The sequence below is a fragment of the Puma concolor genome, chromosome C1 (assembly GCF_028749965.1).
Source record: "Puma concolor isolate L17-30 chromosome C1, mPumCon1.1.hap2, whole genome shotgun sequence".
NCBI classification, from domain to species: Eukaryota; Metazoa; Chordata; class Mammalia; order Carnivora; family Felidae; genus Puma; species Puma concolor.
Window position 1 is genome coordinate 139,360,814 of NC_141674.1, and position 13,921 is coordinate 139,374,734.

Below are 13,921 nucleotides of genomic sequence, written 5' to 3' on the forward strand. Positions count from 1 at the left end.
CCAAATAAATAATTTAGACATGAGCCCTACTGCACACAGATTTGGGGTTCCTTTGTATGACCTTTGAAAGAAATGGTTCCTTGGCATAATTGATTACTAGTGAGAGTGAGGTCAGGTGGATTCTCTCTTCCCATTCTGAAAAGGAAAGTAACACTGTGGGTCAGAACAGAGTCCAAGGTGAAGAGAGGAAGGAGGTTGTTAGCAATGCACACTTCTCTCCTGCCCTCTTCCATTTTCTCAATCCCATGCTTGAATTCAGAGTCCTGAGCCCTGACCAGAAGAATGGGCTTTCTTCTGCTCCACATCTGGGGCATTGGCAGGAAAGATGTACCACCGTGTCTGTGCAATCACACCCCTAAATTTTGTCTGCAATGGGCATACCCCATGAGAAGTCTTAGGCTCAGTCTGCAAGCTTAACTAAAGAATAACAACTGTGAATGGGATCACCTTTACTCATTGACACTGTGGCACAGTGGTTAAGTCACACTCTGGAGTGAGATCTATGTTCAAATCCAACTGACAGCTTCCTATTCATTAGAAACCTCGGGCCTCAGCTTCCACATCTATAAAATGGATGTAATAATAGTATCTACCTCATGGGATTGGGACTTAACTAAGCTAATGGTTGTCAAGCACTTAGTCTGAGTGTTGCTGACATACATTAAGTGTTCAATAAGTCCTGATTATTACAATTGATATTCTCCTTATTACTACAAAAGGAGCAGACTATGACAAGAATACAGACCATGCTTCCAGACTCATTTTTCTAGAAAGTGGTGAAAAAGTAACTAATATCTCCATTCCTAGAGTCACCTTGATCAAAGCTAAATTCAGTAGGACAAAAGCCAATGGGTGAAATGGTCACTAAAGGAAAGAGATTAGGATTTTATTGTAGAAATGATACGAGACCAGGTTTCCATATTTTGTTAAGCCAGGGAGGTAAACAGAGCTGCCTATGAAAAATGTGTTGAACATTTCATTCCAATAAGTATAGCTTGTATTGAAACTGCTTTGAAAAATGTGATTATTCTGAGAAACAGGAAGAGTTCACAGGATCTCTCTGTATCTTTTCCCATAACTTCATGTTAATATATAATTGTTTGAAAATAAGCTTCACAATTTCAAAATGTTTGACCCAAAACGTGGCATCATAGAGTGTTTGTGGCAAAAAAATAAATAAGTAAATCTGGGAGATTGACACAACCCTTGCTTTGACACACTAATACACTTGGAACTAAAGGGACTCACTCAGCTTTTTAGCTGGTTAGGAGCTTCTAATCAGAGCTTGTTGTACAGCCCAATGTTGCTTTGACTCCATCCATCAGTACCTAGGTATTGTGGGACCTGCTATTTGCTCAGCCCCTTGACAGAAACCGAGAATCATGTGTGTGCCCTCATCCTTAATCCATACCGAAGAGAAGGAAGGTACAGAAGTGCATTATTATTATTAAAAAGTTTATGATTCTGTCTTTCTACCTGGTTCCGGAATATGGTATATAATCGTTTCCCAGGGCTGCCATAAAAAAAGTATCACAGACTACCTAAAACAATGGAAATGTATTGTCTCACAGTTCTGGAAGCTACAAGTTTGAGATCAAGATATCAGCACAGCCATGCTGACTCTGAAACCTATAGGAAATCTTTCCTTGCCTCTTCCTAGCTCTGATAGGCCCAGGTATCCTTTGACTTAGAGATACATTACTTCCATTCTCTGTTTTCACATGACATTCTTCCTGTGTATCTTCATACTGTCTTCCCTCTGTGAGTGTCTGTGTCTGTGTCCAAATTTCCCATTTTTAGAAGGATACCAGTCAAATTGGAAGAAGGCTCACTCTAAAGGCTTCATTTTGGCTGACTACCTCTGTAAAGATGCTATTTCTAAATGAGGTCACATTCTGAGGTACTGGGAATTAGAACTTCAACGTATCTTTTGGGGGACAGAATTCATTCTGTACATAGTACATGGTAGGTGTCCAATGGATATCTGATCACTAACTAATAAAAGAAGGAAACAAACCAAGAAACCACAGGTACAAGTCATGAAGACAGGGAAAAGATTATTGGATTTATTAGATATAAGTGAGTAATTTGGGAGGAGCTTAATATATGAAAGAGAGGAGAGGGAGAGATGACTGAGAGATAGGCAGGGACCTGTTCAAGAAGTGCTGGGATGGAAGCTTGGACATTACCCTACAGGCAGCTCACAATTACTGGCCAGAGGTTGTTCCAGAGTTGTTTACTGAAGTAAGGATGAAAGCCAATAAGGATGAAAGCCCATCCTCAAGGGCCTCATTGCCATGTAGGGGAAATCACGGTCCAAGCAAATCATTTCAGTTCATTGTGTGTTCTTGGGAGCAGCAATGGTGCTATATGCTCAATGTCTTATGAGTATAGCCTACCACAGATAGTGAACGATTGTTTGCTGAATGATTCTAATATGTCAATGTAGTTTTTTTCTCATTTTTGTAGATATAGTAATAAAAATAATAGAGGTATTAGTAACTAGATTGTATAGCAAGCACTGTGAGAAGCACTTTGATGTATTATCTCAGTTAGCCCCCATCACAATGCTGAGTTGTATATTGCTATTATCTCATTCTGCAGATGAGGAAAGAGAGGCTTAGAGAATTGCCCAAATTTATAGACCTAGGAAGAGCTGTAACTGGGATTTGAACCCAGCTCTATAAGTCTTCCAAGCCTGGATCTTACCCATTATACTGTGATGTTAATTGATGAGCTTTCCAACTCTCTTTACTTGTGCTCTAATTCTAGAAGTTAATGGTTATTCTTTTAAGTAAATCATTATCCTTTCATCACCAGGGGTAAACCTTATAAAAATGCTGATTGAGTGAAATTCAAGGGCAGTGTGTTTGTCAGTGGCCATTAATCAATCAATAGTCAATGTGTAAATTCTGTGCTCAACAATTAACTTATTGGAAAGTGTGTAAACAAGACAATTCTGATTATGACAGATATTAGACGATAGCTAAGTATGGAGACACAACATTAGGGACAAGCACACACCCTCCATTTAATTATATTTGTAACATACCTACTGCACATGTAATAAATTTCCTGAGAAATCAGTCCCCTGGGACCTTTAGGTAATTGGGAATCATTCCTGTCAGCCTATTTCATGAAACAATCAGTCTCACTAATAATAAATGGAAAATCTTGTTGGAAGTGCAATTGTAAGACAGCGGGTTACAAATAAACAATTAATACAATTGTTTTGAGTTCAAATATGTGATTTGTATTTGATGTCACAGTAGTTTTGGAAGGAAGCATGATGATCCAGTCCAGAGGCTCTTAACCTCAGAGTCCCTACGGAACGTTAGGGACCTATCAACCACTCCATGCCTATTTGCATGTGTGTGAGTAACATACTGAAGAGGAATAATACAGCTCTATCAAAATCTTTTTTGGGTTTACCTGGCAACAAGGTTGAAAAGCAAACCATTAATGCAAACGAGTAAATCAAGACTCAGAGATGTTAAGACAACTATACAGGATCAGAGTAGTCATTCACTAGAGGAAGAGCCAGGACAAGAAGCTCACTGCCCCCACAGCCTGGAGCTCCATGTCCTATGCCAATCCTTTATTAAATTATAGACCTGAAAATGTGAATATGGTCCCTAAACTGCTGCAATGTCTAGAGAAAGTAAACATCACTCTACCATTCCTGATACCTGCAAGTAGTTCACAAGATGCAAAAGTTCCACATTAGGCCATATATTTTAAGGTACATGTTTACAGTCCAACAAACATTTATTTATTTATACTTTAAAAATCCATCCTTCAAATACTCTGATGGTATTATATTTCAATGGAATGTAAAAGCAACTTCCCTTTCCTCCCTTCCTCTATCCCAACAGTATAATCCCTTCCCTACTAAGAACCCTGCTGTTATTGGGAATGTAATTGCCTAGCACCCCACAGAGAATGCATTCTCTGAAGTGCCTGCAAAGTTTTTCCTTTGAGACAGGGCAGAGTACTCTGAAGGCTGGAGGATGTTCAGGATCTGTTAAAACAATGAACTTTATTTCTGCTCCCCCCCACCCCCAATGAAAATAGAAACCTCCCAAATTAAGGACCTGACTCTAAGCTTCATTTTCATATTATCCTTGGGCTAGATCTACATTATTCAGTTTATGCAACTACAGGATTCTGAGCAGGACCCGAACGTATGATCATTGAGAATCTTACTGACTCATGACTGCAGTTTCTAATTCCCACTGAATACTAGACATGCAACTCTTACATGCAGCCCACACCACTACTTTTGGTTTTCCTAAAGCTTGTGTTTGGTGACCTTGAGTTAGTGAAGGAAACAGAGAGGCCATGTCTCCCCTTCACTGCCACCATTCCATCGTTCCATCACAGCCACCATTACGACCTTGTGTTGGCCCAGGGGGATGAAAACAACTCAGGATCAGGCAATAACACTGACCAGAGACCAACAATCTCATTCATCTTGAGAGGCTTTCCCCCATCTATCCTTTCCAATACGACTTCATGTATCACGTATCTACATTGTGGCTTTCTCTTGATTATATTGGACTAGAATAGAGTGACATCTACGCTTGCTTTCAGGGTTGCCAAATACCTATGCTTGTAGCTTAGATGCGGCAAATTGACAAGAGGTTGCTCTGTATGTTTATATTTTAAGTGATAAGGAAATATATGTGCTGTTTGCTGCCATGACAGTGAGAGAACTCTGATGACATAAATGTCTCCAGAAAGATGAGTGAATTGGCCCTTTCAGAGAGCAGGGCTGCCAAGAAACCGAGGGAGTGGAGGTGGTGTCAGCTTCAGGGAAACACAGTCTGGCCTATAAATTAGGCAAATCACTTTCCCTTATAACTGTACTTTAGAAATTGATTTTTATATTAAAATGGACAGATAGATAGGACATTCAATTAACATGCCTCACTTTTATCTCTTTTGGTTCAAATTAACCCCCTTTTAAAAGCTCTGGGCACCACTGAAAATAAATTTAACAAATCATTTGAAAGTTCCTAATCCCTGATTAGAATCAAATCATTCTGCTTTTTCTACTGCAAGCATCAAAATACTTTTTGAGAGGTTTTTGGGGAGAGGTGGAAGGGGAGAGGAGTTAATTTGTTGGAGAAAAAAGTAAGACATTTTCAAATGACGGAAAAATCTTTACAGGTTGGGGACCAAAACCTCATTTTGCATTCACAAAATCAAACTCAGGATCTCCCATCCTCGGATCAGTTCTCTTGTTTTCTTGGATGATTTAATTGGCACCCACCAATTAAGAAACCAGTAATTCATCCACAAATATTTACTGAGTACCTACAAAGTGACACACAGAGGTAGAAAATAAGCAGACAAAATCTTTCTCATTGAGTTGACGCAAGAGATAGACAATACACAGATTAATGGGGCTGTGTTGTCATATACATGGCTGTGAAGATATATAAATCAGGGTAAGGGGATAGGCAGCATCAGATTATATCAGTTAACACAGGATGGTGACAGAAATCCTCTCCGAAGAAGTAACTTTTGAGTAGAGACCTATATAGCTAAAATAACAATGTCGTGCAAACATCTGGGGAAGAACATTCCAGATGAAGGAAACAAACAGCAGGGACAAAGACCCTTAGATAAGAAAGGTGCTTACAGAAAACTGGTGTAGCTGAACCACGAAGAGATTGGGTGGTAGGAATGAAGTCAAAGAGGCATCCAGGGGCCCAGACATGTAGCTTCTCACAGGCCATGGTAAAGATGGATTTAATTCTAAGTATCATTGGAAGCATTTGAGAAGAGGAATAGAATAATCTGCTTTGTATTTTTAAAGAAACTTCCAACCAATAGGAATTAAAATCACTTTTTAAAAAATATTTATTTCTTTTGAGAGAGACAGAGCATGTGTGCACTCATGCAAGCAGGGTAAGGGACAGAGAGAGGGGAGAGAGAGAATCCCAAGCAGACTCTGCATTGACAGCACAGAGCCTGATGCAGGGCTCAACTTCATGAACTGTGAGATCATGACCTAAGCCAAAATCAAGAGTCATTGCTTAACCCACTGAGCCACCCAGGCGCCTCTAAAGTCACTTTTAATTCTCTGATATTTGTATCCTTCATCTTTGGTTCACAAATTCAGTTGATTCTTCTCCACATACCCATTCTTTTGTTTCCAGCCACATTCTAGATCTAAACTACATCTCCTTATATGTGGACCATCATACCGACTTCTAGCTCTCATGCCTGCCCCCAGTTTCTCCAAGATCTAATCCAACTAGCAGAAGTGTCAAATTGCTCTTCCCCAAATACTCACCTGTCCATGCTATTGACCTGCTTTGGAAGAAGCAATTTACTCTCTGCTGGCCATAGGATAACACTTAACATTTCTCACTCTATAGTGAAAACTTTCACAATAAGACCCAAATATCAACCCCTAAAGACTCCCTTATCCCTCACCCCCCAAAAATTTAACAGCCAACCTCCTCATCTGTCCTTAAACATGCCTGGCTAATTCTTGATTCTAAGCCACACCTTTCCTAGAATGAGACTCTTTTTCCCTTTATATCAGCCATTTACATGATTTGTCCTTGGGGACTTAATTCAAAGAGCACCCTCTTCTCTGACGTCCTTCAAAATGCCTCCAACTCAGAGTGTGTGAAATGCACATGTTCAGCATTGCCCATTTTGGTATATATTTCGTAGTCTACGTTGAGATACTATGTACTTGGCTTCACATAATTATATGCTGTCCTCACAATAAAACTGTAAGCTCCCAGGGCCCTTACTACTTCTAAACCAATTCAATGGCTTACACACATTTGGCACAGAGTCAATCTTCAAGCACTTCTTAGAATCATAGACCTTTTTTTTAAAAAAAATTTTTTTTCAACGTTTATTTATTTTGGGGACAGAGAGAGACAGAGCATGAACGGGGGAGGGGCAGAGAGAGAGGGAGACACAGAATCGGAAACAGGCTCCAGGCTCTGAGCCATCAGCCCAGAGCCTGACGTGGGGCTCGAACTCACGGACCGCGAGATCGTGACCTGGCTGAAGTCGGACGCTTAACCGACTGCGCCACCCAGGCGCCCCAAGAATCATAGACCTTTTAACTAAAAGAAACGTTAGAGCTTCTTGCTTCTGGTCCCTCATTTTATGGGCACGAAAATCAACACCCAGGGATGTGATGAGCTTTGCCCAGACTCACATAACTACTCAGTGACAGAAAAAGAACTCAGGCACAGGTCCCTTCACTCTTTCCAACACATCATGCTGAATGGATCAAAGAATCAATTCCAGTAACTTGTCTTACTGTTATCACATTCTAACTATTATGGCTACAAACTTTCCTTCTTTTTCATACCTTCCCCCCGCCCACCTACAACACTGCTATGGCATGATCAGATGTCCTCCACCAACCATGAAAAACATAATTATGATTCTCAGTGAGAATCCAGCTCTGAATGTCTTTACAAAAAGAGAACTCATTATTAAAGATATCAAAGGGATTGCACAATTGATGAGAGGCTTGAAAATGGATGGAATATGCAGTCACTGAGGAGGTATGGGAGGTAGGCTCCACAGTCATGGTTCCAGAACAGGGTGAGTGTGAACAACATAGCACCGCCATGATGTGATGAATGAATGACCCCAACTGCTCCTTCTATCTGGTACCATATGTGCAAGACCAAAGTCCCCACTCACCCACAAAGTGGCAGATTGCTCAAGTGTATGTACCACCAGGAGATGGGGAAAGGAGAAGTCTGGATCTTTCAGCTTTGACAGTAGAAATCAGGGAACCAGAAACAATACTTCCACACAGACCACTCATGAAGGGGTTTAATCATCAAAAAAGTAATTGTGTACTCTCACCAAGGGGGAATGATGGAATTCAAACAAATTTCAAATGTCTACTATACTGCCATCCCTACAAAGATCAGAGAAAATTGTCTGCGCTTTAATTCCACTTCTGCTCAGCATGATAGTGTAGGAAAGGGGTAAGGGGATGAGTGTGGTAATGAGACATGTATGGATGTTTGGCTGTCTTGCTAAGAGATCTACCACTTGTTTGAAATGGGCCAGGATCATTTCATCTTTGATGAAATACCAAAGCATAGGCATAATTACATCCAATTATCCTTGATTTTCACATAGGGAAACTGACTCAGAGTGCTCAAAAGGAGGTTAAAATCAGAATCCTCCCAAGAGGTATATTTGAATGCAAATACCCATAATTCTACATTGATTTTTTTAGCCCCCGAGTACTATCATTTCAATTATTACTAAGATGATAATAAAAGATCATTTTGTCCTACCATATGCCTGCATTTTACTAGGAAATTTATATACATTATCTCATTTATTCCTTCGGAAAAATATTGTATAGTCAGTATTATTTTTCTACATTTTAGGCAGAATAACTGAAGCTCAGAAAATCCAAGCTACAATTTGAATATTGATCTATTTGTTTCCAAAGTTTCTGTGCTTTCCATCTTGTTGTTGGAAAAACAGATGATACAGGAAAAATAGAATAGTTGGATCCAACTCCTGGCCCTAGCTGTTATATAGGTCTGTAGCTTTGAGCAAACTGTTTTAATTTTTCTGTGTCACAGTAGCTTTATCTAGAAAATAGGGATAACTAATAATCACTACTCATTTTCCCTCATAAGGCTGTTAGGAAGAACACATATAAAAGGGCCTTGAAAACTGTAACTATAAACCTATAAAATGCTGTTCAAATAAATCTTAGTAATTACCATTATTATGATGTATAAGACAACTGGAGACAGTAGAATACAGGCTGAGACACAGAAAATAATCTGGCTGAATGTGCTATGCTGGTGAGGCAGGGGAAGGGGTCCCAGAATGTAACTTTGCTCTGACCAGGTCTACCTGTGTATGGGAAGGAGGAGCAAGGAATATCTTAAAGACTGTACCCTATAGGATCTGAAATTAGGATATCATTTTGCAGATGTCTTGCTGTTACAGAAATGAATGAAACAAAATAATTTGAATTTAAAGACAGTCTCATTACTCTTGACAGATTGGTTGCCTGACAACATTTTGGAACTGCCAGAGGAAGCAAGGTTACTTTTATGTAACTTTAAAACTGTCAGGAAAGTGGAGAGTAAAATTAAGTTTGTTCCGTTTTACAACTACAGGTAGAGGTAAATTGCACTGCTAGATGAAGGAGAAGGAATGTGACAGCTCTAATGTTATAAATGAATATCTTTATGGGCACTGAAAGTTTGTGTATGGAGAATGATTTTTCTGCCATTCAGTAGGATTATAGAAAACTGATGTATTGCAGATCAGACCCAAAAGAGAAAAGTGGAACCAACAACAATATAATAACCACTCAAAAGGAGTACAGATGCAAGAAAAGATCCATTTGTTTTCATTTAAAGATATTTCTGTCTGAAGGAAATGTGAAAATAGGAGCATCCAAACTGATGTTTACATAGAATTACTTCCAATTTACGTTTCGCCAGTCTTCTTCTTTTTATTGGAGTTTATGAATCATGATTGTAACATGAGTATTTATTTATGAATATGGAACAGTGTGCATTTAAATACACCCTTCAAACACTGAAAGCTGTACCTATAACCGTTTGCCCATCTTTTCAATTACAATAAAGAAATGTCCCTCCTCTTTCGAAAGGCCAAGACTTACATATGGATCCTGGATCCTAAGTCCTCTAACCTTCCAAAAACCCTATTAACAAACTGCTCCCTCTGCAGTCTCATCAACCTTTAAGCTCCTCTCCATCATCACCCAAATATAATCTAATATCTCTCACCTGGGAATTTGAGGAAAACATGTCATCTCTTACCCACTGTCCTGTCCCTCTAGGACCCTGCACAGCCAAGAGTCTCAAAGTTAGACATTTGGATTCTGTCTCTTTACTCTCATGCACTCTGCAATCCACTCCCATCAGGCATCTTCCTACACTAAAAACCATCCTCTTGATAAAAATTCTTCACATTGCTTGATTAATTTCTATGCTTCTCAAGTTCTCAGTATCATTCAAGACATGTGACCATGTACTCCTTTCTTCTTTCTCTGGGCTTCCTTAACATCACACCTCACTCCCCAGTTGTGCTATCACCTCTCTCTGGCTGCTTTTTAAGCTCTTTTGCTGGTTCTTCCTCTCCCACCTGATATTAAGTGTCCTGGACACTCTTTTCTTCTCATATTAGAGTCCCTCCTGAGGCAATCTCATTTACTCCTATTGCTTTAAATTCCAGATATGTGAAATGACTCCCAAATTTATACTTCCAGCCTACCCTCTTCTTTCAGGCTTCAGAACAGCATACTAGAACTAGCAAACACTTGGTGTTTGCCCTCATTTTTCTCCCCCACTACCAGTATCTCAGAATAGTCCAAATTCAACTTTTGATATCCCTTCCCACTTTGTATTGGCCACTCATTCAATATACTTCACCTCAGCACTTGACTTTATTATGTATACCCATTTCCATGCCAATGACCTCGGAGTTGCCTTTGAACTGAGAGGTCCCACATCTAGTCTGTATACTTTACCTCCAGAACATACCTCTCTCTTCTCAACAGCTGTTAATAATCAAATTCCAACTATTAGCATCCTTTACCTGGGCAGTTACAATGACGTCCTAATGGACCTCCCACCGTCATCTCCAATTTTTTCCATATATGGGGGGATGTATGCTTCTAAAGGCAGGTCTAATCATGCCACTTCCATACATAAACACTTTCCATGGGGAGTTAAATTGCACTTAAGATAAAATCTTCACATACCCGAAAGATTATATACATGAAGCTATACTATGAGCAGAATGCTACTTTCACCTCTGTCTGTCACCATATGGATCCTGCCAAGAGGACAACTTGCAAACCCCATAAAGAACCAACCTAAGACAGCCCTGCCTTCAGTGTGCTTGGGAGATTAAATGTCACATAAAATAAGATGAATATGGGTCTGCTAGAATGAGAAATTACATTTTAATCATTTTTAAATGAATAAATTTATAAAATCATTTATTAGTGTATACCTTAATGACAATAATTCTATCCTTCCATGAAATGATCTAAAATACACTAAATTACTAAAGTCACCTTTTTAAAATTTGTTAAATGATTTAAAAAAATTAAAATGGACTTATTCTCTTATTCAATAACCAACAAACACTTTTGCTACCTTGGAGTGCCCTAATATAAAGAAGAAAAGGAAATCCAAATTTTACACTCACTTGACCTTTGTTTGAAGCCACTTATTTCAAGATACGTGTTTTTTAATATAAAATAAGATTAAGTTTTATTTCTTCAAAATTATTTATACAGGAAAATAAGGTACATTTATTTTATCTGTATTTTTATTTCATTATTTTTTGGAGGACCAGCAAAAAGATGCCAAATGTTAATTCCTTAAAATCAAACCCACCTATGATCTCTCTCTACAATAATTAATCAAGCACAATGAATGGCATCGCTCAAAATTTGCTGAGCTCCAGAATAGCTTTTTAAAGATGATTTTTGCAGCTGTTAATAACCGTATAAACTCGAGTGATAGTTCATCATTTATTGACTGTCATCATTATCCTTCATTCAATTATTTTAGTGCCTCCACAGAGTTATATAAAATTGCTCTGGTGCCCACTCTCTACTACCTGGCACCATGTGCTCATCAGGCAACCAGGCAAAAATGCACAAGGCTTCTCTGTTTTAATACCAAAGTATCAGTTTTGCTACCTGCCTTCAGTTTATGGATTGCTCTTTAGTCATCAACCCAGAAAACCGCATGCCCAGCAATCATTGGAATGCTACACCTACTTGACCCATATTCAGGGCCTGCCAGAGCCAACTAATGTTCCAATGGAGAAACACATTAACTACCAATTCTCTAGGTTCTCTGAACTCTATTCCCATAACAAGTTAGGGCATCAACAACCAATGTCCCCAGACTGTACTAACCTACTTCCTGAATTGCAATCTAATGTAATGAGAATTGGCCATTTCAATAGTGGCTAGATCCTTTGCAAAATTGTAGCTGCATATATCGTCTCCTATGTCTCTCAGAGACAATTCAATAAATTTCCTCCTGATTTTAGCACTGAGAAATGTGTCCTTTTCAGTAAATGGGTATACTTCTCTATGTTAGCCTAGGAGAACTACCTAACTTGCCATGCTCACTTTTTGCTTTAGCAGCTGGGTATCAAAGAACTAAGTTTATTATTGAATTCCTCTAACTAGCTTACTGAGAGCTCCTGGTATAATAATTTCTCCCCTTTTCTAAAATCTAATTTTTCCTGGGTGCCTGGGTGGTTCAGTTGGTTGAGTGTCTGACTTTGGCTCAGGTCATGGCCTCACAGTTGGTGAGTTCAAGCCCCATGTCAGGCTCTGTGTTGACAGTTCAGGGCCTGGAGCCTGCTTTGGATTCTGTGTCTCCCTCTCTCTCTGCCCCTCCCCCACTCACACTCTGTCTCCATCTCTCAAAAATGAATAAATGTAAAAAATTTTTTTAATAAAATAAAAAAATAAATAAATACATCTATCTTTTCCCTCCCTCACACACTAGAAAGATACAGCACAACTTCATCAGTAACACTGATTCAGTACAACAATAAGGCACAAACCCAGAAGTAACTAAAAAGTTCCCCAAAAGGCCTATGTATTGAGCAGGGATATCACCTTGAAAGAAAAGCAGATTCTCCTCAGTAATTGCTTTGTTATAAAAGTGAGGATTCTCACTGGGTTCTTACCCTAGATTATTCTGAGTCTACACATTCCTTTCAATTCCTCTGTACTCTCTCTACCCTCACCTCAGTTAAGAATCATTGATCTAAATCAGGAGTTGGCAAACTTTCTGTAAAGGGCCAAAGAGTAAATACTTAAGGCTTTGCAGGCCATACAGTCTCTGTAACAGCTACTCAACCCTGCTATGGCTCGGAGACCACCATGGACAATACATAAACAAATGAACGTGGCTATGCTGTAATAAAACTTTGTTTATAAAATCATGTTGTTGGGGGGGGGGGGGGCACCTGAGTGGCTCAGTTGGTTAAGTGGCTGACTCTTGGTTTCTGCTTAGGTCATGATCTCACAGTTCGTGAGTCCAAGCCCTGCATCTGACAGCACAGCCCCTGCTTCAGATTCTCTGTCTCCCTATCTTTCTGTGCCCCTCCCCTGCTCTCTCTCTCTCTCTCTCTCAAAATAAATAAATAAACTTAAAGAAAAAAACAAAACAAAACAAAACATGTTGTTGGCTGAATTGGGCCATGGGCTATAGTTTGCTGACCCCTGATCTACATGGTTTCTAATGTTGGTTTTTAATTTTTATTTTAATGTTCTGAGATGTTTATGTCTAATATAGTAGCCACTTGGAAATATTTCTTTGGAGTAGAAGAGAAATAAATTATAAATAATGGAACAACACTCAGAAACTCTATATTATATATGCAGTCAAGATATAGTTCACTAAAGTCCTGGATACTGAAAATTTTGAATGGGATCTTTGTTTTCCAAAAGTTTATACTCTCCTATAGGAGAAGGGTGCCTCTACAAATAAGTATAACACAGGTGCTGAAAGAAAGCTGCAAACAATGTCCTGTGGGGAATCACAAGGCCCCCTCTGGTCCTTCAAACCCAGGGAGTAGAAAGACATCCTATAGAAGTGATATTGGGTCCAGGTGGGACTTCACCAGGTGAAGATAAAGGAAATAGGCATTTCAAATAGAGGGGCGGTATGATCCAAACAGAAGTGAAATAGGCTGGCAGTGTGCAGAGAAATTCCTTAGTGTGGCTGTAATATAGGACAGGCCTAGAAGAGAACTAAGCAGTCATAATGATAAGTTTTGTCAAGGATGCAAGGTTAAGAAGTTTGGAATTTTTAGTGGGCAACAGAGAACCATTGAAAGCTTTTGAACAGGGAAAGAACTGTACCTTGGTCTTTATTGA